Source organism: Mus pahari, chromosome 1 (genome assembly GCF_900095145.1).
Source record: "Mus pahari chromosome 1, PAHARI_EIJ_v1.1, whole genome shotgun sequence".
In the NCBI taxonomy this organism is placed as follows: Eukaryota; Metazoa; Chordata; class Mammalia; order Rodentia; family Muridae; genus Mus; species Mus pahari.
The window spans coordinates 133,092,324-133,099,391 of record NC_034590.1 but is presented as its reverse complement, the minus strand read 5'-3'; positions in this window follow the sequence as shown (position 1 = coordinate 133,099,391).

Below are 7,068 nucleotides of genomic sequence, written 5' to 3'. Positions count from 1 at the left end.
GTACTGATCTGGCTAGGCTAAGCTCTTCATTCTTTGTCATTTTCAAAATTTATGTCAAACCAGGGGTCTTCCTGAAGGCTGGACTCCTCCTTGGTCTATGTGCAGGCTGCTGTGCCTGTCAGTAATGATTCTTCCTTGTGTTTCTCTTGGTTTGCTTAGTGTTCCCCCAGCTGCACCGTCCACAAACGTCCCCCTCCAGTTGTCCCACTGGATCTGCTGTTTGTTAAATAACCAGTCATAACCAATCCCACTTCATTCTGAACCTGACTAAACATGTGCCTATTGCTCTTGAAGCCAAACTTTTCCTTTGGGAAAAAAAATATTGCATGAAGTGATGAAGTCGCTCTAGTTTTTTTTTCCCCTATGTATTGATAACCTTTTATGAATAAACCAGCCAATAGCTCACTAGTACCAGGTATTATATTAACTTTATTAGGTAGATTCACAAATTTGGAGCACATAGTTGCTTTCCTCCTCTAAAGTAATAAAAGTTCTATTGATTTAAAGTAGATCTTTTAGCAGGAGTGTGACTCGAAGCTGCTCTTGCAAAAGACTGGAGTTCTGTTACCATGATCCACCAGGCAGGTCACAACCTCCTCTAACAACTCCAGTTCCAGGGGCTCTAGCACTTTCTTTGGGCCTCTAAGGTTCCTGCATACATTTGGAGCACATAAACTCATGGGGCACACACACATCCGCATAACTGAAATAAATTATTAAAAAAAAAAATCAGAGAGTACAACATGGAAGGTGTTCCCTGGTTTCTTGAGTCCTTAGCATATTTCTGCAAAATAACCTCAGATCACTTTTTTTCTCCAAACCATCCCAAGTATGTAATAACATTGAAAATGAACACCAGTATTTCTTCTTACCATAGGAAATATTTTCATAGTCAACATGGTACTTCTGAAGGGAAGCTTGCTTTTTCTTCACTGAGTCAGTCATGTCAAGGGAATGGGACATGGTAGCATGGTTTCAGTCTGTAGCCACTATTGATGAGTCAGTGCTTAACTACAGTTTACCTGAAACATTTAGATTGTATTCTGCTGTTATAGTTAAAGCAAGATTCCCTGATCATATGTTTTTGTCCTTGGCTAGGCAATGAGTTGGATTGGCTCCCCAAAAATGAGACACTTAGGTTCGAATCCCCAGTGCCTGTCAGTGTTGGGAAACAGAGGCTCTGAAGGTTGTATTGAAGTATGGTGGGCTCTGCGACTATTGACTGTTGTCTTAACCAGAAAAAGAAGAGAGATCCGAATACACACTGAGACAGACAACTGCACCCACAAACACACACTACACTACCAACACAGCCATGCAGACAGCAGGAGAGACTGAAGTGACACAGCTACAAGTCTCGAAGCTTTGATAATTGCTTCACGGCTGAGGCTCTAGTTCAGCTACTCATTCTCCTGGTGTGCAGGAAGTCCTAGTTTTAGGTTCCATCTTTATCACTAGTAAAGAAGGGAGGGAGGGAGGGAGGGAGGGAGCAAGGGAGGGAAAGAAAGGGAGGAATGAGAGGAAAGAGGAAGGGAGAGGAAACGTGGGAGCAGAGATGGAGAGAGAGAGAGGGAAGGAAGAATTATTTACAACTGCCAGAAATTAGAATACACGTATGGAATTGATTGTTTCCCTGGCCTTCAGAAAGAATAAACCCTACTGGCATCTTGAGTCCAGACTTCTATATCCCAATACATGGAGGAAATAAATTTCAGCTTTCTTAAGGTCATCCGTAGCTATATGAATTGCACATATTTCATCTTTAAGAGATATCATGTTTAGGGCTTCGGGAGATGGCTCAATAGGGAAAATGTGCAGAAGTACGAGAAGCTGAGTTTAGCTTTCCGCGAAGCCACATAAAAAGCTGTGTAAGCATGTGTCTACAACACTAGCAATGGGAAACAGACAAAGGAAAGTTCTAGATTTACTACTGAAAGAACCTGACTAAAAAACCAAGGTAGAAGAGCAATTGAAGAAGACATCCCAACTCCAACCTCTGCCTTCCACTGGAGCCTGCATGGGTACATGTGCATACATGCATGCACCACACACACACATGCACGCACACACACACACACACACACACACACATGACCAACGACCAATTGGCAAAATGAGACAGACAGAAAAACAGAGAGAAACACATACAGAGGGGATTTTTAGGATTTTTTTTTTGTGCAAAGTACTGTTAGGTACTGATGATTCCAGGAGGTTTGTAAGGAGAATAAAAATTAGTTGAGATGGAAAACATGTAAATAAATGTTTTCTTTTTCTATAGTGGAAAATTCTTGTCCTTTAGAATATCCAACTCCAAAGAAAAATGTGTCCAATGTCAAAGATTCTGTTTGCATTCTTTTCTTAATCTTCCTCTAATTATCAAAATGTTCATTTCAATTCAAGAGATACCTATTGCTTAACTGCAAGCTTTGGAGACAGTAAGTGTACTACCGACTTCATATAAATGATGATGGTACAGGACACATCCATTCATTTATCTTAAAATTCTAAGGGAAATACCACTGACATTATAATGTGTGTTAAGACCCTTTGCTTTAGAATATTGCTATCAACTAAAAGGTACAGAACAGTCGCCAGAAATCATTTATGGTGAAGAAAAATGGGAAAATAAAAAAAATATAGTCCTTGAGATGCAGCATTTTGTTTGTTTGTTTGTTTTGTTTTGTTTTTTAATTGCCAAATAGTTGTATTGTAATTGACTTGGTGTTTCTGACTTAGATCAACACCGTCTTAGCTGGTTTAGCCTTTTAGGACAAAATACTGTGGAACTATCTTACTAACATCAGAAGCTTATTCTTCACACTTTTGGTTGCTAGGAAGTCTGTGACCAAGGTCTGTATCTTCCTGTGTTTCTATCCATAGTATTTTTTTTTTTTTTTGATTCAGCTAAGAGCATGCCCCATTGATCCTCCTGTCTAAAAACATACTGACCTAGACCCTCTGGAATGTCCATTATAAGTGGAATTGTCTCTTTCATGAGGACTCTACCTTGGACTCAAATCACTCTCTAAGAGCAACTAATTGCCAGGTTGCTTTGGGGTTTATTTTATTTTGATCCATCTGCTCAGTGTGAGAGGCCAGATCACTGTCAACTCACTGTACAGTAAACTGATATTATAATGGGATTCTGACTACTTGAACATGAAACTCATTGCTTTTAAAAGCATTCCATTGTTGTCCTAACACTGCTAAGGAGATGAATAAATGTTGGTTTCTGTTGCAGGATATATGATCACACTGTAAACACTGAGATTGTGTTGTTTACTGGGAAAACCTATTTCTAGTTGTGGTATGGCTCAGCCTTAGCACACAGCTTTAATGTCTCTGGCTAAAAGGCAGACACTCTCAGTACATACTTTTAATCCCAAATAATGAAGGTAGAGTTAATTTGTAGAAGGAGGCATCAGTTTCCTTCTATATGTTTGAAAGTGGTATCTTATTGAGTGGCAGACAAAGTGACAAATCAGAGAAAGATTTGAAAGAAAAGGCTATGCCCAACTCTCATGAAAAGAGAGAGGAAAGGGAGGCTACTTAAGAGAGCAGAGTAGCAGAGAGACAAAGGAGAGAGGAAGCCGTTTTTACCAGAAGAGTTTTGCCAAAGTTATTATGAGGCCAAGCAGAACTATTCAGGAGAAGCTGAGAGAAGCCAGAGTGAGTCAGTCAGCTTAGAGAGGGGTTTGACCCAGAGCAGCTGAGTTGTCCAGCCAGCCAGTCAGAGCTCAGAAAGAGCAAGAAAGGGCGAGCTTATACAGCAGCAAGTCTCAGAGGCTGAAAACATTCTAGGCCTCGATTAGATTTTATGGAGGTTAGATGCTTCCAGGCTAGGCCTAGGTTATCAGAAGGAGGCAGTAAGCCTCAGAGATGTTAATTACATCAGGAAAATAAAAGTTAGTTTTACAGGTTTCAATTTCTAGGCTTCTCCTAATGGACTAGATAAAATAATTTCTAAGAATGTCAGTGGCCAGTTTTGTTAGTCTAGGTAGAAAATGTCATACTAAGTCTGTCGTGTTAAAATAGCATGGTAGGAGCTGGAGAGATGGCTCAGTGGTTAAGAGCACTGACTGCTCTTCCAGAGGTCCCGAGTTCAAATCCCAGCAACCACATGGTGGCTCACAACCACCTGTAATGAGGTCTGATGCCCTCTTCTGGTGTGTCTGAAGACAGCTACAGTGTACTTACATATAATAAATAAATAAATCTTTAAAAAAAAATAGCATGGTAGACTTTTCTAAGAAGAGGTGTGGGAAGATGGCTCAGTTAGTAAAGTGTTCATTATCATGCATGCATGATGCTCAAATTCCCCAACAAATACATATCTATAACTCTAAAGCTGGGGGAGTGAAGCCAGGCAAGTGTCTGAGGCAAGTGTCTGGAGCTTTTTGGTCAGTTGATCAAACCAAACTGGTAAGCTTCAGGTTCACAGAAAGTCTGCTTCAAGAGAAGAAAGTGGAAAACAACTAAGGAAGACACTCACTATCAACTTCTGGCTTCTTCAATGTACATTCACACATGTGACTTGCATGTATACACATACACACACACACACACACACACACACACACACACACACACACACACACACATACACATACTATGCCCCAATAAGAGAAAACTAGAATACTATTCAGACAGTCATGTCAACAGTCTAGTAGCTCAGTGCTGTGTTTCCTCTGTAAGTCCCCATTATGATATTTCTCTCTAAGAAGAGATCTCTATTACTTGGAGAGTGGTCAGACTACTTTGTCTATATTTGCCATTTTGTAAACTACTTTCTAATGTTGACTGCTTTTTGAAGGAGATGTCTATGGGTCCTTCCAAGCAGCTTGCTGAGGTCTTCATTTTTCCCAACCTGGTAACTATGCTGATCTCGAGCTATCGCTGATGACCTGTTTTGTCCATGCAGTTCATTTCATTTTAGGTAAGTTTTAGAGTCCTCACTTCTAAGGATGATGTTACATCTTTCTCTTCCACAGAAAGGACCCTATTCTGTTCACTCAATTATCAGTGTAGTAGTTTGACTTTAATGTCTTTTATACTCTTTTCTAGCTCAGGTACTTCTTTACTCCACTGAGGTAACTTTGGGCCAGAGAGTGAAACTTATGCTTAAAAAAAAAAAAAAATGTGAATTGAGTTGTGAGATTTAGTTCAATGGTGGAGCATTAGCCTAGCCAGTGCTAGGTTCAGTACCAGGTACTGGGGTGTGTGTGAAAGGTTTGAGTACCAGTGTCCATTCTGATAAATACTGTGCTGAATTCTTTGAATATTGTTTCACTTGACTATGTTTAGAACACTGGTTGTCTTGTTTAGGTACCCTTGGTATTAGGGAAACAAAAGTATTAAACAACTTTTTCCAAACTCCTTATACATTATATCCAAAAAGAAGGATTGAACTGTCCCATTTCACGGTCCTTGATTTATTTTCTACTACATTTCTCAGTGAGACATGAAATATACTTTCCTACATGGTTCTAGTGTACCAGGGAGACTCCAGGGATTGGACTCAGATGGCCATTCATGGTAGCAGGAAGCAGTTGTGCTTCTTTGTTAGTCCTGTAACTTTTGATTATGTATTTACAGTCAATTAAAAAGGTGCTTGCTGCTCTAAAGTTACTTGGCATAGGAATGTGCAGTTGTTCCAGGGAGATTCAGACGTAGGATGCTGGGACTGTCTACCTTGACCTAGATTCTCACTCAGATTTTAAAACACTGAATCAGAAAAGTGAATCTCTATTCCCAATTTCTCTCCTTAACCCCTTTCCTGAAGGTGGGCATGTGTGGTGGGATTGGGGAAGTGCCTAAAAGCTTTATGTAACTTTCCTTTAAGGATGATAAATAAGAGGGTGCCAGTAAGCAAGTGAGTGAAATGAGTGGTTACTCATTGGGGTATATTTTTCAATACCCACTTTAATAAGTGTACTTAAATGCTTTAACCTTCTTTCTAGTCCACAATCACCAGAGGTAGTGGAAAGGAAAGGTTAATACGGCAAAGAAGTACGTGGACCTGTTTAGAAATAGTTCTTTGGGGTGAATCCAATTTGTGTTGTTGGGATATCAGCAGTTCAGTTCATATGAATCGGCAAGTGGTAGCTTGATCCATTCACAAATGCCATTCACAAATCAGCAATGGCAGTTCTATCCAGAGGAAACCACAAGGCTCTGCAAATTGGTCTGAGTCCACAGAAGTGGCAAGAAGCGGCCAGAACACTGCCAGAAGTTCATTTCCCTCTACTAAGCATGACGCATGATGATCAGCAAAGAGTTGAACCAATACCATACAGCACTGTCAACTGTCTGTTGGGTTCTATGTATACCCTTTCCAAACATGATGTTTTCTCCCAAGCATCAGCTCTAGCAAAACATCACATGTCCTTTTATAGGCAGTTTCTATTGTGGATTTGGTTTAATGCTTGTATTATGTTATTTGGATTCCCAAATTGTACAAGAATCCTGCATGTAAGATGCTGAGGGTTCTTGCCCCCCTGCTGGTTCTGACTGGTGAATAAAGTTGCTGACAGCCAATAGCTGGGCAGAAAGACAGAGGCAGGACTTTAGGATTTGTGGGCAAGGGAACTGGAGAAGAAGGAAAATTGCCATGCTGGGAAATCAGAAATGTCTGGCCTGAGAAGTGCAGGATAGAGAGAAAGCCAACATATAAGAGTCAAGGATCGTGGCCCAAGAGGGCTGCACGCCAGGGTGGAATATAGGTTTTAATAAGTAATGTAGAGGGAAAGTATGCTAGCTGCATGGAGGTTTGAGAGTGGCTCCACCATTGAGCTGCTTAAGGCATATTAACTATAAGGCGCTCTCTTGCTCTCTCTCTCTCTCTCTCTCTCTCTCTCTCTCTCTCTCTCTCTCTCTCTCTCTCTCTCTCTCTCATGCCCCCCTCTCTCTCTGTGGCTCCGGCTGTCCTGGAACTCACTTTGTAGACCAGGCTGGCCTCAAACTCCTAAATCCACCTGCCTCTGCCTCCTGCGTGCTGGGATTAAAGCCTGAGCCACCACTGCCTTCTCTCTCTCAGCACCTCTTATCTGCCCAATCAGCAGCTCTCCT